We start from the raw sequence: 23,002 nt of genomic DNA, 5'->3' as shown, positions 1-23,002 counted from the left end.
AATTTGTCATAACTCCGTGTAGCTGACCAGCAAGTGCACTGGGTCGTCCAAGTAATACCTTACGTGAGTGAGGGTCGATCCCACGGAGATTGTTGGTTTGAAGCAAGCTATGGTCATCTTGTAAATCTCAGTCAGGCAGATTCAATTGATAATGGTTATGGGAAGTATAAAGAGATACTTAATTAAATAATAAAGGATAGAGATACTTATGTAAATCATTGGTAGGAATTTCAGATAAGCGTATGGAGATGTTGTATGGCTCTAGAACGTCTGCTTTCTTACTGCTTTCATCCAATCCTTCTTACTCTTTTCCATGGCAAGCTTTGTAGGGCATCACCGTTGTCAATGGCTACATCCCATCCTCTCAGTGAAAAAGGTCCAAATGCTCTGTCACGGCACGGCTAATCATCTGTCGGTTTTCGTTCATACTGGAATAGGATTCACCCTCCTTTTGCGTCTATCACTACGCCCAGCACTCGCGAGTTTGAAGCTCGTCACAGTCATTCGATCATTGAATCCTACTCGGAATACCACAGACAAGGTTTAGACTTTCCGGATTCTCATGAATGCCGCCATCAATTCTAGCTTATACCACGAAGACTTTGATTCCACGGAATGTGAAGCTCGGTTGTCAGGCGAGGCGACCATGCATCGTGGGTCAACAATCCAAGAGATATGCGCCCGGTCTAATGTAGAACGGAGATGGTTGTCAGGCACGCGTTCATAGGTGAGAATGATGATGAGTGTCACGGATCATCACATTCATCAAGTTGAAGTGCAACGAATATCTTAGAATAGGAATAAGTGAATTGAATAGAAAATAGTAGTAATTGCATTAATACTCGAGGTACAGCAGAGCTCCACACCTTAATCTATGGAGTGTAGAAACTCTACCGTTGAAAATACATAAGTAAAAGGTTCAGGCATGGCCGTGAGGCCAGCCCCCATGGTCTAAGGACTATGCGTCCCCAGATGCCTAATACAATAGTAAAAGGTCCTATTTATACTAAACTAGTTACTAGGGTTTACAGAGATAAGTAAATGATGCATAAATCCACTTCCGGGGCCCACTTGGTGTGTGCATGGGCTGAGCTTAAAGTCTACACGTGGAGAGGTCATTCTTGGAGTTGAACGCCAGTTTGTAACATGTTTCTGGCGTTGAACTCCACTTTGCAACTTGTTCTGGCGTTGAACGCCAGACTGCAGCATGGAACTGGCGTTCAACGCCAGTTTGCGTCGTCTAAACTCAAGCAAAGTATGGACTATTATATATTGCTGGAAAACCCTGGATGTCTACTTTCCAACGCAATTGGAAGCGCACCCTTTTGAGTTTTGTAGCTCCAGAAAATCTAATTTGAGTGCAGGGAAGTCAGAATCCAACAGCATCTGCAGTCCTTCTTCAACCTCTGAATCTGATTTATGCTCAAGTCCCTCAATTTCAGCCAGAAAATACCTGAAATCACAGAAAAATACACAAACTCATAGTAAAGTCCAGAAATGTGAATTTATCATAAAAACTAATAAAAACATCCCTAAAAGTAACTAGATCCTACTAAAAATATACTGAAAACAATGCCAAAAAGCGTATAAATTATCCGCTCATCAACTTTCCAACCTCTTCTTCGAATCTCATGTCGGATCTCCGGATACTCATTCTTCTTGAGCATGAAAGGGACCTCAGGGATCACCTTTTTCTTGGCCACAACTTTATAGAAGTAGTCTTGATGGACCTTTGAGATGAATCTCTCCATCTCCCATGACTCAGAGGTGGAAGCTTTTGCCTTCTTTTTTCTCTTTCTAGAGGTTTCTCCGGCCTTAGGTGCCATAAATGGTTATGGAAAAATAAAAAGCAACGCTTTTACCACACCAAACTTAAAAGGTTTACTCGTCCTCGAGCAAAAGAAGAAGGAAAGAAGAAGAAAAAGCAGAAGAAATGGAGGAGATGGAGGTAGAGAGTGGGTTCGGCCTAGGGAGTATAAGGTGTTTGTGATGTGTGAAATGGAAGGAGGGATGAGGGGTTTATATAGGAGTGGAGGGAGGGTTAGGGTTCGTGTATTTGGGGTTGGGTTTGGGAGGGAAAGTGTTGAACTTGAATAGTGAGGTAGGTGGGGTTTTTGGGGAAGAGTGGATAGATGTGAGTGGTGAAGAGGTGATGGGGAGGAGAGATGGAGGTGATTGGTGAAGGGTATTTGGGGAAGGGTGTTATTGGAATATGTGAAGAAGAGAGAGAGTGAGTTGAGGTAGGTGGGGATCCTGTGGGGTCCACAGATCCTGAGGTGTCAAGGATTGTACATCCCTGCACCATTCTGGCGTGTAAACGCCCTCTGAGTGCCAATCCTGGCGTTAAACATCAGGTTGCTGCCCATTTCTGGCATTTAACGCCAGCTTTTCTTCCCTTTCTGGCGTTTAATGCCAGTCTGGTGCCCTTACTGGCGTTTAAATGCCAGTAAGCTCATCCTCCAGGGTGTGCTATTTTTAATGCTGTTTTTTATTTTTGCTTAGTTTTTGCAATTGTTTTTGTGGCTCCACATGATCATCAACCTAAAGAAAACATAAAATAACAATGGAAAATATAAATTTAACATAGATAAGTAAAAATTGGGTTGCCTCCCAATAAGCGCTTCTTTAATGTCAATAGCTTGACAGTGAGCTCTCATGGAGCCTCACAGATATTCAGAGCATGGTTGTGGCCTCCCAACACCAAACTTAGAGTTTGAATGTGGGGGCTTTATTTGACTCTGTGTTGAGAGAAGCTTTTCATGCTTCCTCTCCATGGCTACAGAGGAAGATCCTTGAGCTTTAAACACAAGGTAGTCCTCATTCAATTGAAGGACTAACTATCCTCTATCCACATCAATCACAGCTCTTGCTGTGGCTAGGAAGGGTCTTCCAAGGATGATGGAGTCATCTTCATCCTTCCCAGTGTCTAAGATTATGAAGTCAGCAGGGATGTAAAGGCCTTCAACCTTCACTAAGACATCCTCTACAAGTCCATAATCCTGTTTCATTGATTTGTCTGCCATCTCTAGGGAGATTCTTGCAGCTTGCACCTCAAAGATTCCTAGTTTCTCCATTACAGAGAGTGGCATGAGGTTTATGCCTGACCCCAAGTCACACAAAGCTTTCTCAAAGGTCATGGTTCCTATGGTACAGCGTATTAAGAATTTTCTGGGATCCGATTTTTTCTGAGGTAATGTCTGCCTAATCAAGCCATTCAGTTCATTGGTGAGTAAGGGAGGTTCATCCTCCTAAGTCTCATTACCAAATAGCTTGGCATTCAGCTTCATGATTGCTCCAATGTACTTAGCAACTTGCTCTTTAGTAATATCTTCATCCTCTTCAGAGGAAGAATACTCATCAGAGCTCATGAATGGCAGAAGGAAGTTTAATGGAATCTCTATGGTCTCTGTATGAGCCTCAGATTCCTTTGGTTCCTCAAAGGGGAACTCTTTTTTGTCCAGAGGACGTCCCATGAGGTTTTTCTCACTGGGATTCACGTCCTCCTTATTCTCTCCAGGTTTGGCCATGTTGGTCATGGTTATGGCCTTGCACTCTCTCTTGGGGTTCTCTTCTGTATTACTTGGGAGAGTGCTAGGAGGAGTTTCAGTAACCCTTTTACTCAGCTGACCCACTTGTGCCTCCAAATTTTTAATGGAGGACCTTATTTCATTCATGAAACTGAGAATGGTCTTAGATAGATCAGAGAGTATGGTTGCTAAGCTAGAGCGGCTCTGCTCAGAATTATCTGTCTGTTGCTGAGAGGATGATGGAAAAGGCTTGCTATTGCTAAACCTATTTCTTCCACCATTATTGTTGTTGAAGCCTTGTTGAGGCTTCTGTTGATCCTTCCATGAAAAATTTGGATGATTTCTCCATGAAAGATTATAGGTGTTTCCATAGGGTTCTCCCATGTAATTCACCTCTTCCATTGCAGGGTTCTCAGGATCATAAGCTTCTTCCTCAGAAGATGCTTCTTTATTACTGCTGGATGCAGCTTGCAATCCAGTCAGATTCTGAGAGATCATATTGACTTGCTGAGTCAATAATTTGTTCTGAGCCAATATGGCATTCAGAGTATCAATCTCAAGAAATCCTTTCTTCTGAGTTGTCCCATTGTTTACAGGATTTCTTTCAGAAGTGTATATGAATTGGTTATTTGCAACCATTTCAATGAGTTCTTGAGCTTCTGCAGGCGTTTTCTTCAGATGAATAGATCCACCTGCAGAATGGTCTAATGACATCTTGGATAACTCAAACAGACCATCATAGAAGATACCTATGATGCTCCATTCTGAAAGCATGTCAAAAGGACACCTTCTGATCAATTGCTTGTATCTTTCCCAAGCTTCATAGAGGGATTCACCTTTCTTCTGTTTGAAGGTTTGAACTTCCACTCTAAGCTTACTCATCTTTTGAGGTGGAAAGAATTTAGCCAAGAAGGCATTGACCAGCTTTTCCCAAGAGTTCAGGCTGTCTTTAGGTTGTGAGTTCAACCATATACTAGCTCTGTCTCTTACAGCAAAAGGGAAATGCATAAGTCTGTAGACCTCGGGATCAACTTGACGAGAGGACTTTTGACAGTTTAGAATTTCATAAATAAGTTGTGTTGCAAGTATAGTTTCTAAACCAACAAGAATCCTTTCGTACAAAGGATTGTTTGTCACTAAAGCAAACCTAATAAAAATAATAAACCGAAGTATTTAAACCTCGGGTCGTCTTCTCAAGGAATTGCAGGGAAGTGTGATTTATTATTGGTTATGGAAAAGGTAGAATTTTTTGGGTTTTTGAAATAAGGAACAAGTAATTTAAATGACAAGAAAAATAAATTAATAATTAAGAAAACTCTTGACAAGATATGAAACTGGACGTCCTATCCTAGTTATCATTATCAGTTATGATGAGAATTGGATTTTGCTCCCACCTTATTAACCTCTAACTATGAAGGTAAGTTAAGTGGATAAATCAATTTGATTCCTCAGATCCTAGTCAATTCCTAAGAAAAGACTAGAGTTATTGGAATTCAAATTAATTAGCAAAGATAACAATTATCAATCACAATAAGTTTGATAACTCAAGTGTCTCCAATTAATCAATTCATCAATTAAAGCCAAGAATATAAAAAGCTAAGTAAAAATCATAAATCTGAAATACCTCAAATTATATTTAATCATAAATTCAAATCTAACATGAAAAGTTCATAAATTAAATTGAGAAAATAAATAAAAGGAACATTAAACCTGGAAATTGAGAAGAAGAAATCATAAATCCTTTAAGAGGAATCCTAATCCTAAATCCTAAGAGAGAGGAGAGAGCCTCTCTCTCTCTCTCTAAAACTACATCTAAACCTAAAATTCTAAATTATTAGCTTCTGTTTTATAAATGGATGGACTCTCCCACTTTATAGCCTCTAATATGTGTTTTCTGGGCCAAAAACTGGGTCAGAAACAGCCCAGAAATCGCTGATTGCGAATTCTGTCACGCTGATTTTCGTCACTGCGACGCGTCCGTGTGGAGCACGTGTTCGCGTCGCCTATCTGTATGGCCACTATGACAAATTATATATCAAATCGAAGCCCCAAACGTTAGCTTTCCAACGCAACTAAAACCGCATCATTTGGATCTCTGTAGCTCAAGTTATGACCGTTTGAGTGCGAAGAGGTCAGGCTGGACAGCTTTAGCAATTTCTTTAACTTCTTGTATTCCTTCCATTTTTGCATGCTTCCTTTCCATCCTCTAAGCCATTCCTGCCCTGTAATCCCTGAAATCACTTAACACACATTTTAAGGCATCAAATGGTAATAAGAAATGATTAAAATACACAAATTAAAGACTCTAGAAAGCAAGTTTTCTATCATAGAACAAATTCTGGGAAGGAATTGTAAAACCATGCAAATAGTATGAATAAGTGGGTAAAAATTTGATAAAAACTACTCAATTGAGTACAAGATAAACTATGAAATAGTGGTTTATCAACCTCCCCACACTTAAACATTAGCATGTCCTCATGCTAAGCTCAAGAGAAGCTATAAAGAAGTGAAGAGGAATTGTAAAATGTATTAAATGCAACCTATCTATATGAATGCAACTACATGCTAAGATGTTTCTACCTACTTGGTTAAGAGTAAATAAGTTCTCCAAGACAAATATGAATCAAATTCCACTAATTTAAATTACACAATAAAAGACAAGTAAACTGGTAAGAAGATAGCTCATGAAAGCAGGGAACATAGAATCAAGCATTGAACCCTCACTGGTAGTGTATGTGCACTCTAATCTCTCAAGTGTATAGGGTAATTCACTCTACTCTTCTCTAATCATGCTTTCTAAACTTTGTTCTTCATCTAACCAATCATTAAATATTTAATATACCAATGCAAATATCATGAGGTCTTTTCAAGGTTGTAATGGGGCTAAGGTAAAGGTGAGGATATATATATGGCTAAGTGAGCTATGAATTGAATCTTTGAGTAACCTAAGCTATCATCTAACATACATACATTCTATATAACTTCTAAAATCATGCCTAGCTACCCAAAATTCCCACTTTTGCATTACATACTCATGTACCAACTTTTCTTTAATTTTATCACATATGCATTGATCTTTTATTAAACTTAGCATTGGGGTAATTTTGTCTCCTTATTTATTTACTTATTTATTGAATATTTTTTTTGGATATTTCTTCTTTTTTTATTATTATTTTTTTATTATTATTAAAAATAAACATAACTTATCAATGCACATGGACTTTTAATTTTTCTGGTCTCACATGAGTAGGTACCCAAATTTCTAATATTTTATCAAAGTAAAAACATAACACATTCCCTTATTAACCCATGTTCCCATAGTTTCCCCACACTTAGTTGATACACAATCTCTATCTTAAGCTAACCAAAGATTCAATTGGGGTAATTATTTGTTTTTCCGCTTAAGGCTAGTGATGTGGTAAAATATAGAATAAATGGGATTAAAAGGCTCAAGGTGGCTAGCAAGGTGATTGAAAGGGTAGGCATTTTTGGGATAAGTGAGGAAAAACAAGTAATGGCCTCAATTATATACAAGCATGTAAATACACTAAATAGTGGACATATATAATGGAACAAAGCAAAGATTGCAATCATAGAGAAGAAACCACACAAGAATAAAATATTTATGGTTAAATAATGTAACCATATAAATAAGCTCAAATCTCACAGGTTGTGTATTCTTTAGCTCAAAAACCATGTTCCAATTTACAATCTTCAAACAAATTTAACACAAATTTTTTTTTCAATTTAATGCAATTACTACTGTTTTCTATTCTATCACGCTTGCTTCTATTCTAAGATATTCATTCGCACTTCAACCTGATGAACGTGATGATCCGTGACAATCATCATCATTCTCACCTATGAATGCGTGCCTGACAACCACCTCCATTTTACATGCAATCAAGCTTGAATGTGTATCTTTTGGGTCTCTAATCTAAGATTGGAACCTTCGTGGTATAGGCTAGAATTACTGGCGGCCATTCCTGAGATCTGGAAAGTCTAAACCTTGTCTGTGGTATTCCGAGTAGGATCTGGGAAGGGATGACTGTGACGAGCTTCAAACTCGCGAGTGTTGGGCATGTGACAGACACAAAAGGATCAATGGATCCTATTCCAACATGATCGAGAACCAACAGCTGATTAGCCGTGCGGTGACAGCGCATTTGGAACATTTTCACTGAGAGGACGGGAAGTATCCATTGACAACGGTGATGCCCAACATGAAGCTTGCCATGGAAGGAGCCTTGCGTGCATGAAGAAGAAGACAGTAGGAAAGCAGAGATTCAGAAGCCAAAGCATCTCCAAAACCTCAACCTGTTCTTCATTACTGCATAACAAGTATTTATTTCATGTTCTTTTACTTTTTACAATTAAATCTGAGAATTATTGATATCCTGACTAAGAGTTACAAGATAACCATAGCTTGCTTCAAGCCGACAATCTCCGTGGGATCGACCCTTACTCACGTAAGGTATTACTTGGACGACCCAGTGCACTTGCTGGTTAGTTGTGCGAAGTTGCAAAAGTGTGATTGTAATTTTGTGCACCAAGTTTTTGGCGCCGTTGCCGGGGATTGTTTGAGTTTGGACAACTGACGGTTTATCTTGTTGCTTAGATTAGGAATAATTTATTTTTGTTGGTTTAGAGTCACTAAATTTGAGTCTTTTATTTGAGTTAGTTTCATATTTTAAGTTTGGTGTCAATTGCATGCTTTTATTTTTTTTATTTATTTTTCGAATTTGCATGTTCTTAGTTCTTTCTTGATCTTTAAAAATTCTAAGTTTGGTGTCTTCTTTGTGTTTTCCTTTAAATTTTCGAAAATTTGTGTTTGATTTTCTAAAAATTTTAAGTTTGGTGTCCCTTGTGCTTTTATTTACTTAAAAAATTTTCAAAAATTTGTTCTTGGTGTTCATCTTGATCTTCAAAGTGTTCTTGGTGTTCATCTTGACATTCAAAGTTTTCTTGTTTGTTCTCTTTATTTTGATCTAAAATTTCTAAGTTTAGTGTCATTTCGTTGTTTTTCTCTTTCCTCATTAAAATTCAAAAATTAAAAAAATATCTTTTTCCTATTTTACTCATAAATTTTGTATTAATTTAGTCAAAGATTTTCAAAATCATATCTTTTTTTAGTCAAGTCAAAATTCTAATTTTAAAAATTAATCTTTTCAAATCTTTTTCAAAAATCAAAACTTTTCAATTTTTTCAATCAGATCTTTTTTCTTTTTGAAATTGCAATCATATCTTCTTAATCATATCTTTTTAAAATAATTTTCAAATCATATTTTTTTATTGCTAATTTCCAAAATCTTTTTAATCAATTAATTAATTTAGTTTTCAATTTGCTTTTATTTTCTTCTAATTTTTGAAAGTTTTATTTTATCTTCCATTTATTTTGTTTTATTTTTTTGGTCACTTTTAATTAAATAAAATTAAAAAAATAAAAAATATATAATTTAATTGCAATTCATATCAATTCCCTTTTCTCTATCATGGACATAAGTGGAAATGAATAGTCCAGAAGGACTCTGGGGTCATATGCTAACCCCATTACAGCTGCATATGGGAGTAGCATCTGTATACCTCCCATCAAAGCAAGCAGTTTTGAGCTAAATCCTCAGCTCATTATCATGGTGCAGCAAAATTGCCAGTATTCCGGTCTTCCACAGGAAGAACCTACTGAGTTTCTGGCACAGTTCTTACAAATTGCTGACACAGTACGTGATAAAGAAGTGGATCAGGATGTCTACAAATTATTACTGTTTCCATTTGCTGTAAAAGATCAAGCTAAGAGATAGTTAAATAACCAACCCACAGCAAGCATAAAAACATGGAGACAGTTATCAGACAAATTTCTGAATCAATTTTACCCTCCAAAAAGGATGACACAGCTAAGGCTGGACATCCAAGGCTTTAAACAAGAAGATCATGAATCCCTTTATAATGTCTGGGAAAGGTACAGAGGGATGCTAAGGAAATGCCCCTCTGAAATGTTTTCAGAGTGGGTACAGTTAGACATCTTCTACTATGGGCTTACAGAAAAAGCTCAGATGTCTCTAGACCACTCAGCTGGTGGATCTATACACATGAGAAAGACAATTGAAGAGGCTCAAGAACTCATAGATACGGTTGCTAGAAATCAACATTTGTACTCTAGCAGTAAGTCCTACATAAAGGAAGAGGTCAAGGCAGTAACTACTGATCCTAATCCTCAAGAATAGATTATTGAGCTTAATCAACAATTACTCCTTATGACAAAACAATTAGCAGAATTTAAAGAGATGCTCCAAGACACTAAAAATGCTAACAAGAATATGGAAGCACAATTGAATCATACAAGACAGCAGCAACAGATAACAGAAGAATGCCAAGCTGTACAACTAAGGAGCAGGAAGACATTGAATAAATCAGCTCAAAGTAGTAGAAAGCCAAGAAAGGAACAACTGACAGAGGATGACCAAACTACTACCCAAAATCCCTCTGAGGACAGCAAGAGCCCAGAGAGGAATAATTCTGGCGTTCAAATGCCAGAAAAGGGTGAAAGATTGGCGTTAAACACCCAGTGGATGCCCACTTCTGGCGTTCAAACACCAGAAAAGGGAGAAAAGTTGGCGTTAAACGCCCATTCCCTGCCCAGTACTAGCGTTCAAACGCCAGTGAGGGATCAGACACCTGCAAGTGCTGATAGTAACCCCTCTAAGAAGGCTTCTCCAACCACCTCTGTAGGAAATAAATCTGCAGCAACTAAGGTTGAAGAATATAAAGCCAAGATGCCTTATCCTCAGAAACTCCTCCAAGCGGAGCAGGATAAACAATTTGCCCGCTTTGCAGACTATCTCAGGACTCTCGAGATAAAGATCCTATTTGCAGAGGCACTTGAGCAAATACCCTCTTATGCTAAGTTCATGAAAGAGATCTTAAGTCATAAGAAGGATTGGAGGGAAACTGAAAAGGTGTTTCTCACTGAAGAATGCAGTGCAGTCATTCTGAGAAGCCTACCAGAGAAGCTTCAAGATCCAGGAAGCTTTATAATACCATGCACATTAGAGGGTGCTTGTACCAAGACAGCTCTATGTGACCTTGGAGCAAGTATCAACCTAATACCTGCATCCACTATTAGAAAGCTTGCCTTGACTGAAGAAGTCAAACCAACCCGAATATGTCTTCAACTTGCTGATGGCTCCATTAAACATCCATCAGGCATAATTGAGGACATGATTGTCAAGGTTGGGCCATTTGCCTTTCCCACTGACTTTGTAGTGCTGGAAATGGAGAAGCACAAGAGTGCAACTCTCATTCTAGGAAGACCTTTCCTAGCAACTGGACGGACTTTCATTGATGTCCAAAAAGGGGAAGTAACCCTGAGAGTCAATGAGGATGAGTTCAAGTTAAATGTTGTCAAAGCTATGCAGCATCCAGACACATCAATTGACTGCATGAGCACTGATATTTTTGACTCTTTAGTGGAAGAGATCAATATGACTGAAAGCCTTGAATCAGAGCTAGAGGACATCTTTAAAGATGTTTAGCCTGATCTGGAGAAATCAGAGGAAATAAAAGAACCTCTGAAAATTCCTCAGGAAGAAGATAAGCCTCCTAAACCCGAGCTCAAACCACTACCACCATCCCTGAAATATGCATTTCTGGGAGAAGGTGACACTTTTCCAGTGATCATAAGCTCTGCTTTAAATCCACAGGAAGAGAAAGCACTAATTCAAGTGCTAATGACACACAAGACAGCTCTTGGGTGGTCCATAAGTGATCTTAAGAGCATTAGTCCAGCAAGATGCATGCACAAGATCCTATTGGAGGATGATGGTAAGCCAGTGGTTCAACCACAGAGGCGGCTAAATCCAGCCATGAAGGAGGTAGTGCAAGAAGAGGTCACTAAGTTACTAGAGGCTGGGATTATTTATCCTATTTTTGATAGCCCCTGGGTAAACCCTGTCCAAGTCGTACCCAAAAAGGGAGGCATGACAGTGGTTCACAATGAAAAGAATAAACTGGTTCCTACAAGAACAGTTACAGGATGGCGTATGTGTATTGACTACAGAAGGCTCAATACAGCCACCAGAAAGGATCATTTTCCTTTACCATTCATAGACCAGATGCTAGAGAGACTAGCAGGTCATGACTATTACTGCTTTTTGGATGGCTATTCAGGCTACAACCAAATTGCAGTAGATCCTCAGGATCAAGAGAAAATAGCATTCACATGTTCTTCTGGAGTATTTGCCTACAGAAGGATGCCTTTTGGTTTGTGCAATGCACCTGCAACCTTTCAGAGATGCATGCTCTCTATTTTCTCTGATATGGTGGAAAGATTTCTAGAAGTCTTCATGGATGACTTTTCAATATTTGGAGACTCATTCAGCTCCTGTCTTGACCATTTAGCACTTGTTCTTAAAAGATGCCAAGAGACCAACCTAGTTTTAAACTGGAAAAAATGTCACTTTATGGTGACTGAGGGAATTGTGCTTGGGCATAAAATTTCAAACAAGGGAATAGAAGTGGATCAAGCTAAATTGGAGGTAATTAAAAAATTACCACCACCTACCAATGTTAAGGCAATCAAAAGCTTTCTGGGGCATGCAGGATTCTATAGGAGGTTTATAAAGGATTTTTCAAAAATTGCAAAACCTCTAAGCAATCTGCTAGCTGCTGACACGCCATTTGTGTTTGACACAGAGTGTCTGCAAGCGTTTGAGACCCTGAAAGCTAAGCTGGTCACAGCACCAGTTATCTCTGCACCAAATTGGACATTACCATTCGAACTAATGTGTGATGCCAGTGACCATGCCATTGGTGCAGTGTTGGGACAGAGGCATAACAAGCTTCTGCACGTCATTTATTATACTAGCCGTGTTTTAAATGATGCACAGAAGAATTACACAACCACAGAAAAAGAGTTACTTGTAGTGGTTTATGCTATTGACAAGTTTAGATCCTATTTAGTAGGTTCAAAAGTAATTGTGTATACTGACCATGCTGCTCTTAAATACCTACTCACAAAGCAGGATTCAAAACCCAGGCTCATAAGATAGGTGTTGCTTCTGCAAGAGTTTGATATAGAAATAAGAGACAGAAAAGGGACAGAGAACCAGGTAGCTGATCACCTGTCCCGAATAGAACCAGTAGCAGGGGCGTCCCTTCCTCCTACTGAGATCTCTGAGACCTTTCCGGATGAGCAACTCTTTGCCATTCAGGAGGCACCATGGTTTGCAAACATTGCAAATTATAAAGCTGTGAGATTCATACCCAATGAGTACAGCAGGGTACAAAGAAAAAAACTAATTTCTGATGCAAAGTACTACCTATGGGATGAGCCATACCTCTTTAAGAGATGTGCAGACGGAATGATCTACAGATGTGTACCTAGAGAGGAGGCACAGAAGATCCTGTGGCATTGCCATGGATCACAGTATGGGGGACTGATAAACCACTATTTTATGGTTTATCTTGTGCTCAATTGAGAGGTTTTTATCTACTCTTTACCCACTTATTCATACTATTTGCATGGTTTTGCATTTGCCTTCCTAATTATGTGCTTTGATTGAAAATATGCTTCTTTGATCTTATATTAATCCTCTCTTATTACCATTAGATGCCTTGATATGTGTGTTAAGTGTTTTCAGATATTATAAGTCAAGAATGGCTTGGAGGATGGGAAGAAAGCATGCAAAAGTGGAAGGAATGCAAGAAGTTGGAGAAATTGCTAAGCTGTCCAGCCTGACCTCTCTGCACTCAAACGGCTATAACTTTAGCTACAAAGGTCCAAACGACGCGGTTCTAATTGCGTTGGAAATCTAACGTCTGGGGCTTCGATTTGATATATAATCTGTTATAGTTCCCCTGACGCTAGGCGACGCGACCGCGTGATCCATGCGGCCGCGTCGCAGTGACGGAAATCAGCGCATTGAAATTTGAAACCAGCGAATTCTTGGCTGTTTCTGACCCAGTTTGCGGTCCAAAAAATACAGATTAGAGGCTATAAAGTGGGAGAATGCATCCATTCATAGGAGGCTCTCCATAATTCATAATTTTAGGAGTAGATGTAGTTTTTAGAGAGAGAGGTTCTCTCCTCTCTCTTAGGATTAGGATTTAGGATTTCTCTTAGTTTAGGAGTAGCTCTCAATCCCAGGTTCTTTATTTTTATTTCTTTTCTATTTAATTTATGAACTCTTCCATGTTACATTTGATATCTTTATTAATGCTAATTTGAGGTATTTACAGATCTATGATTGCTTTCCTTTATTTAAATAATTTAGATTTTTCCTTTTTCGCTTTGGTTGATTTATTGGTAACGCTTGAACTGTCAAATAAAGCAGTGGTTGAAATTGGGAGTTGCTCCAATAACTCTAGTCTTTCCATAGGAATTGACTAGGACCTAATGATTAAGCTAATTAATCCACTTGATTTACCTTCATAGTTAGAGGTTAACAAAGTGGGATTAAAACCCAATTCTCATCGCAATTGACAAGGATAGGCCTTCCAGTTCTAATACCTTGCCAAGAGTTTATTTTTATTGTTATTATTTTATTCCCTCTGCCATTTACTATTGTTGCTTTTTATCTTATACATTAATAAAACCCCAAAACATACCTTTTTTTCCATAACCAATAATAAGAACATACCTCCCTGCAATTCCTTGAGAAGACGACCCGAGGTTTAATACTCGGTTATCAATTTAAAAAGGGGTTTGTTACTTGTGACAACCAAAACGTTTGTACGAAGGGATTTTTGTCAGTTTAGAGACTATATCTACAACGCGGCTGTTTTTATGACATTCTGTACTGGCAAAAATCCTAACGTCAAAATGGCGCCGTTGCCGGAGAATTGCAAACGTGTGCCTTATTATTGGTTATTATAAATATTTTTTTATTTTTGCTTGTTTATTTGTTTCTATTTTTGTTTTTATTTTTGTTTTTTCATAAATTAAGAGGTTATTGGTTTTTATTTAGTTATTACAAAATTTTTCAAAAAAAAAATTGTTCTTAGTGTTCATCTTGATCTTCAAGTTGTTCTTCACGTTCATCTTGACCTTCAAGCTGTTCTTAGTTGTTTTCTTTGTTTTGATCTAAAAATTTGAAATTTTGTGTCATTTTATTGTTTTTTCTCTTTCCTCATTAAATTCAAAAATATTTTTAATTAATTTTTTCGAAAAAAAAAATTTCAAAATTTATTTTTAAAATTTTATCTTATCTTATCTTATTTCAAAAATCAAATTTCAAATTTCAAAAATTCAAATTTCAAAATTTCAAATTTCAAATTTCAAAATTTAATTTTCAAATTCAAAATTTAAATAACCTTTTAATTTAAATTTATTTTTATTTTTATTTTTAATTTTTATTTACTACTATGAACTCTCACCCCTTTGGCTATGAGTCTGGTTACAATTATGTTGCAGGAAGAAGAAATTACAATGAGAACAGGCATCAAAGTTGGAACAATCAAAGATGGGAAGAGCCACAAGGATTTGATCAACCCTCATGGCAACAACCACCTCCAATGGACTATGAACAATCACCACCATATGCCTATGAACCTTTTCCTCAACATAACTTTGGACCACCACACTCACAAGCCCCTTTCCACCATTCACCTCCATATGACCCTAACCCATATCCACCATACCAACCACCTTATGAACCAAATGAACCATACATAGATCCACCCCAAACCTCCATAGAGAAAGCACTTGCCAATCTAAACTCTACTATACAAGCTCTCGTCGCCCAAATCAGACCACCAAATACCTTCAACAATCAACCCTCAAGCTCTAGTGCACTTCCTTTTCAACCATAGAATGATCTCTCCACTCCATCACCACCATCCATGGAAGAGCACCCACATCCATCAATCCAAGAGCAAGATGATCCCAATTATGCTATTGATATGGAACAGGAAAGAAGGAATCATCTTCGCGAATCCATACTTCATAAAGAGCTAGAGGAGGCCCTACGGGTAAGGGTAGGAGAGACCCTTGAAGATGAAAGAATAGTTGAAAGGAATTGTCATCATCGAGGATGAGTACGATTTTATACTTAAACAACTGGACAAAGCAGCAATTATTAAAAAGGAAGAAGTGGTTGCAGACTTAAGAGATGATGTACCTCCATTGGAAAGTCCAGTCACAGAGCCTCCTTCCACGGTGTTTGATGTTGATGTTGAGAAGAGCGTACAACCTCCAAGGCAGATCATGGTTGAAGATTTTGTAGAGGTTGATCAAGAGGTAGAAGATGTCAAAGAAGAGCACAAGGGAGTGGAGCTTGAAATTACCTTACCAAAGTTGTTGGAAACCCCTCCCCCTAAGTTGCCATCATCCTTCACAACATTCAAGTGGGTAAAATTCATATCCCTTAGCTTTCTAATCCCACTTGAATATGGGCTACTGGAGACGGATGGTCAACTTAGAGCTCTTTGTGGCATTAAGAGTAAGAGGAAGATGGCCAGTGGTAAGAATTGTCAAGCAAGGTTCAACATGGTTGTGTGCTCAAAGTTTAAATGCAAGGGTTGGTGTAAAGCTCAACTGAATGGGTCTACGAAGTTGTTTGGCCGCTTACGTGAGAATTCAGACTGCTTGCCACCCGGATGGAACAATACTGCTCAACCAAAAGATGGGTGCAAAGGCAAGGTCTGGGACCCCGGAATTCATTCCGATAATCAACACTCTTGGGGCCTTGTCACTTGCTTTAACTTACTTGAAGGCTTTCTGCGCCTAGTTTGAGATCCCGGAGGCCATTGGAATCACAAACGCTGGTGGAGATTCCTGGATGAATACAAGCATAAGCCACCATAACAGGGAGCTCACCAAATGTCCAACTTAAGGACTTTAACTAAAGGTGCTAGGTGGGAGACAACCCACCATGGTATGATTGTTCCTTTTTCATTACTTAGTTTTATTTATTTTCGAATTTTATTTTATTTTGTTATATTGAACCTGGAGTTTTGCATCACATTTATATTAACACTGCATTCTGCATCTTTTTAGACTTAAAAAAAAAAAGCGAGCACGCGACGCGACCGCATCAGCGACGCATCCGCGTCGCAAGGAGATGGGAGACAATATTAATACGAACAGAGAGTTACGCAGGAGCAGCGCTGGAGGCGTGCCAATGGCACAAATCACCCCATGCGACCGCGTCGCTGATGCGACCGCGTCATATGGGAATAATGGTCTTCCACGCGACCGCGTCACCCACGCGGCCGCGTGACCTGAAATCGGCGTAAAAAGGGTGTATGGCCGAAAGTTGAGCTGGAATTGGGCTGGACCCGTGCTAGTAGCACAAGCCCTGCCACGAGAACGCGTCACCCACGCGTCCGCGTCATATTGGAAATAAGGCCACCCGCGTGATCACGTCAACCACGCGACCGCGTCACCCTGGATTTTGGCAAAAACTGAGTTTTGAACAGAGAGTTGTGCGACCGCGAGGCTACACTCGCGCCACTAGCACAAATCAAGTCACGCGATCGCGTGCCCCACGCGTCCACGTCGCCCAACCTTATTGCGCATTACGCGACCGCGTCACCCACGCGACCGCGTCGCCAGCATCGCACAACCTATCCAGATTAGTGCCAATTTTCTTATCTTTTCTTCTCCGAATCCTTATTCTCTTATCTTTTCTTATTTCTTTCTTCTTTCTTTCTTATTTTCTCTCACTCCCATTCTAGTTTATTTAATTTATTTGCATACTTTCATTCATTGCATATTTTTATTTTTCTAAAATTATTATTGGTGTTCAAATATTCTTATTCAACTGTTACATCTTTTTGGTATTTTCTTGATGCTTAGTGACTTGTTTTGAATAGGTAATATTAATTAAATCAATGCCAATCTTTTATATTTGTATTACTTTTGCATTGATATGAATTTATATTACCTCTCCTCCCCCACTCTTTTCCCCATTGTTGCAAATTTTGCACCATTGGTATGCCATGGCTTCTATTGTTTTCTCACTTACATGTTGAAGCTTCCATGTAAATGAGACCCTTATCATTTGGCATTAACCCATACTTCTTTTATTTTCTTATCTCTATTTCTGGGTTACTCTTCTTCCCTTTCAGGATGGCCACCCGGAAGGGAAGCGGAAGACATTTTACATGGGGAGACAGACAAGTCCATCTGCATAATCCTTAGAGAAAAGCAACAGTTGGAACAATCCATCCACCTGCAAATCTCAGCATGCACCGAGGATGGTGCAATCTTTAAGTGTGGGGAGGTCGATACCGATCTCCGTGGGTTAGTACTTTCTTTTCAACACCAATATTAATTTGTTCATTGTTGTATCTGCATATTTGATTGCATGTTTATTTGATTTTGTGCATTTAGTTACTACTTGGTTAAAGTAATAAAATTCTTTTCTATTTTTGAAAAATTTCACTAATTTAAAATGAAAATTTTTGTGTTAAACTTGTTTGAAGTTGTATTTGGAACATGGTTTTTGAGCCAAAGAACACACAACTTGTGAGACTTCGAGCTTATTTACATGGTTACATTATTTAACCATAAATATTTTATTCCTGTGTGTTTCCTTCTCTATGATTGTAATCTGCGTTTTGTTCCAGTCTATATGTCCTTTGTTTAGTATATTTACATGCTTGCATATGATTGAGGCCATATTTGATTATTAACTCACTTACCCCAAATAAGCCTACCTTTTACATCACCTTTGTTAGCCCCTTGAGCTTTTAATCCCCTTCTGTTCTATAACCACATCACTAGCCTTAAGCGGAAAACAAATTAATCATCCCAATTGAATATTTGGTTAGCTTAAGATAGAGATTGTGTAGCAAATAAGTGTGGGGAGGTTTTGAGAACATGGGTTGATAAGGGAATGTAACATGTTTCTGATTTATTTGAATATTAGGAATTTGGGAACCTACTCATAAAAAATCAAAATAGAAAAATAATAGAAAAATCCATGTACATTGATAAGTGATGTTTATTTCTCTACAAAAAAAAAAAGAGAGAGAGAGAAAAAGAGAAAAAGAGAAAAATATATATATAATATAAATAAATAAGGGGACAAAATTACCCCAATGTTAAGTTGATGAAAAACAAAAAAAAAATTAATGCACATGTGATAAATTAAAAAGAAAAATTTGGTACGTGAGTATGAGAATCATACAAAAGTGGGAATTATGGGTAGCTAGGTATGATTTTAAAATTGTATAAAGTATGTATATGTTAGGTGAGATCTTAGACTAGTCAAGGATTCAATTTGTTAGCTCACTTAGCCTTATATATATATATATATATATCCTTACCCTTACCTTAGCCCCATTACAACCTTGAAAAGACTTCATAATGTTTGCATTGGTATACTAAATTTTGTTGATTGATTAGATGAAGAACAAGGTTTAGAAAGCATGACTAGAGAAGAGTAGAGTGAATTACCCTATACACCTGAGTGATTAGAGTGTATACACTACCAGTAAGGGTTCGATATTCAATTCCTTGTTCCCTGCCTTCATAAGCTATTTTCTTCTTACAAGTCTATTTGTGCTTCATTTTTATGATTTGAATTAGTGAAATCCAGTTCATATTTGTTCTTGAAAGATTTGTTTATTTTTAACTAAGTAGGTGAAAACATTCTGCATTTAGTTACATTCATAGGTTGCATTTCATACCATTCCTCTTCATCTTTATAGTTTCTCTTGAGCTTAGCATGAGGACATGCTATTGTTTAAGTGTGGGGAGGTTGATAAACCACTATTTTATGGTTTATCTTGTGCTCAATTGAGTGGTTTTTATCTACTCTTTACCCACTTATTCATACTATTTGCATGGTTTTGCATTTGCCTTTCTAATTATGTGCTTTGATTGAAAACATGTTTTTTTGATCTTATATTAATCCTCTCTTATTACCATTAGATGCCTTGATATGTGTGTTAAGTGTTTTCAGATATTATAAGGCAGGAATGGCTTGGAGGATGGGAAGAAAGCATGCAAAAGTGGAAGGAATGCAAGAAGTTGGAGAAATTGCTAAGCTGTCCAGCCTGACCTCTCTGCACTCAAACGGCTATAACTTTAGCTACAGAGATCCAAACGACGCAGTTCCAGTTGCGTTGCAAAGCTAACGTCCGGAGCTTCGATTTGATATATAATATGTTATAGTTCCCCTGACGCTAGGTGACGCGATCGCGTGATCCATGCGGTCGCATCGCAGTGACGGAAATCAGCGCATTGAAATTTGAAACCAGCAAATTCTGGACTATTTCTGACCCAGTTTGCGGCCTAAAAAACACAGATTAGAGGCTATAAAGTGGGGGAATGCATCCATTCATAGGAGGCTCTCGATAATTCATAATTTTAGGAGTAGATGTAGTTTTTAGAGAGAGGTTCTCTCCTCTCTCTTAGGATTAGGATTTAGGATTTCTCTTAGTTTAGGAGTAGCTCTCAATCCCAGGTTCTTTATTTTTATTTCTTTTCTATTTAATTTATGAACTCTTCCATGTTACATTTGATATCTTTATTAATGCTAATTTGAGGTATTTTCAGATCTATGATTGCTTTCCTTTATTTAAATAATTTAGATTTTTCCCTTTTGGCTTTGGTTGATTTATTGGTAACGCTTGAACTGTCAAATAAAGCAGTGGTTGAAATTGGGAGTTGCTCCAATAACTCTAGTCTTTCCATAGGAATTGACTAGGACCTGAGGATTAAGCTAATTAATCCACTTGATTTACCTTCATAGTTAGAGGTTAACAAAGTGGGATTAAAACCCAATTCTCATCGCAATTGACAAGGATAGGCCTTCCAGTTCTAATACCTTGCCAAGAGTTTATTTTTATTGTTATTATTTTATTCCCTCTGCCATTTACTATTGTTGCTTTTTATCTTATACATTAATAAAACCCCAAAACATACCTTTTTTTCCATAACCAATAATAAGAACATACCTCCCTGCAATTCCTTGAGAAGACGACCCGAGGTTTAATACTCGGTTATCAATTTAAAAAGGGGTTTGTTACTTGTGACAACCAAAATGTTTGTACGAAGGGATTTTTGTCAGTTTAGAGACTATATCTACAACGCGACTGTTTTTATGACATTCTGTACTGGCAAAAATCCTAACGTCAGGGACATTTTGGAGGTGAGCGAACAGCCACTATGGTCCTCCAATGTGGCTTTTACTGGCCTACTATCTATAAAGATGCCCGAGAGTTTATGCGTAACTATGACAGTTGCCAAAGAGCTGGTAACTTGCCTCATGGTTACGCCATGCCTCAACAAGGGATCTTAGAGATTGAGTTGTTTGATGTATGGGGCATTGACTTCATGGGTCCTTTCCCACCATCATACTCAAACACTTACATTCTGGTGGCTGTGGACTACGTATCTAAATGGGTAGAAGCAATTGCCACACCCACCAATGATACTAAGATTGTGCTGAAGTTCCTTCAGAAACATATTTTCAGCAGATTTGGTGTTCCCAGAGTACTAATCAGTGATGGGGGCACTCATTTCTGCAATAAACAACTTTACTATGCTATGGTCAGATATGGAATTAGCCACAAAGTGGCAACTCCGTATCATCCACAGACAAATGGGCAGACTGAAGTCTCTAATAGAGAACTAAAGAGAATCCTGGAACGGACTGTAATTGCCCGTAGAAAGGATTGGGCAAAAAGCTTGGATGATGCTCTGTGGGCATACAGAACAGCATTCAAGACTCCTATAGGAACCTCTCCATACCAGCTGGTATATGGCAAGGCCTGTCATCTGCCCGTGGAACTGGAATATAAAGCCTACTGGGCAACCAGATTCCTAAACCTGGATGCTAAGTTAGCTGGAGAGAAAAGACTGCTCCAGCTGAATGAGCTAGAGGAATTCAGACTCAATGCTTTTGAAAATGCAAACATTTATAAGGAGAAAGCAAAAAGGTGGCATGACAATAAACTGTCATCTAGAGTCTTTGAACCAGGACAGAAGGTTCTGTTATTTAACTCTAGGCTCATACTATTTCCCGGGAAATTAAAATCCCGGTGAAGGGGACCATATGTGATTACAGGTGTGTCACCATATGGATATGTTGAGCTTCAGGATTTTGACTCTGATAAAAAATTCATTGTTAATGGACAGAGAATCAAACATTATCTTGAAAGCAATTTTGAGCAAGAATGCTCAAAACTGAGGCTTGAATAAAGCTCAATCAAGGTCCAGCTAGAGACAATAAAGAAGCGCTTGCTGGGAGGTAACCTAGCCATTAGCAGGTTATTTGTCTTACTTAATGCTTAGAGAAGTTTAATATAGATTCTCTTCAAGATTGACCATCAAAATTGAAGGAATTCACAGAGTTACAAAAAGATTCAGTGCAAAAAGCAGAGAAAAGGAGCTCACTGGCAAGAAAACGCCAGTAAGGAGCATTTTGGGCGTTAAATGCCAGAATGGGTACCATTCTGGGCGTTTAACGCCAGAATTGCAGCATCCTGGGCATTCAGAAAAATGCCCAGTAACAAAGAATTTCTGGCGTTTAACGCCAGCCAGGGTACCTGGCTGGGTGTTAAACGCCCACAATGGCCAACATATGGGCGTTAAACACCAGAATGGATACCATTCTGGGCGTTTAACGCCAGAAAGGTAGGGGGAGGAGATTTTGTTTTCCATTTCAAAATTTTTCAAATTTTCATGTTTTGACTCATAATTTTCTGCATAAATATGTTTCAAATTTGCATCATTCATCCTCAATTTTCAAAAATTCAACACTTTTCTAAATCTCTTTTCAAATTACTTTCAAATCCTTCCCAAATCTTCTTCAAAAATCTCAAGTATCTTTTCAATTTCTTTCCAAATCTTTTCAAACTCATCATATCATCTCTTATTTCTTAGATGCATAACCAAAATTTTCAGACTTAACCTCTTTATATCTTTTTCAATTAAAAACCTCATCTTTTTCATATCATGATTTTATTTTCTTCCACCAATCATATCTCTATGACATATCTCTTTCAAAATTTTCGAAATCCTTCCCCTCCTCTTATAAATATACATTTGGCCATCCCCTCCTCTCCACCATTCGAATTTGCATCTTCTCCTCTCTCTCTCCCCTTTCTTTTCTTTTGCTTGAGGGCAAGCAAACTTCTAAGTTTGGTGTGTTTTTCCGTGATCACTGAGCTAAGACTCATCAAGATCATGGCACCTAAGGGAAATCAGACCAAGTCAAGAGGCAAGAAAGAGAATACTCCAAAGAGTCTTTGGAATCAAGAGAGGTTCTTAACCAAAGAACATGCAGACCATTACCACAAAATAATGGGTCTGAGGTCAGTGATCCCGGAAGTTAAATTCAATCTGAAAGAAGATGAATATCCAGAGATCCAAGAGCAAATTCAAAACAGAAGATGGGAAATTCTAGCTAATCCTGAAACAAAGGTTGGAAGAAATATGGTTCAGGAATTCTACTCAAATCTGTGGCTAATAGATAAGCAGAGAATAACTGGAACCGCCTTTCACACCTACCGAACTATGGTCAGAA

The 23,002-nt window shown here is 38.2% G+C and overlaps 1 non-coding gene across 1 annotated transcript; it reads left to right on the top strand.

Moving 5' to 3' along the window:
- The first annotated feature begins 4,295 nt into the window (after positions 1-4,295).
- Positions 4,296-4,403, top strand: LOC148554418 (small nucleolar RNA R71). The gene has a single exon (XR_015887444.1). It is a non-coding gene; the product is annotated as a small nucleolar RNA R71 (small nucleolar RNA).
- The last annotated feature ends 18,599 nt before the right edge of the window (positions 4,404-23,002 follow it).

This window comes from Arachis ipaensis, chromosome B6, assembly GCF_059453495.1.
Source record: "Arachis ipaensis isolate K30076 ecotype BB chromosome B6, ASM5945349v1, whole genome shotgun sequence".
Lineage (NCBI taxonomy): Eukaryota > Viridiplantae > Streptophyta > Magnoliopsida > Fabales > Fabaceae > Arachis > Arachis ipaensis.
This window is presented reverse-complemented; position numbering and strand designations above follow the sequence as displayed.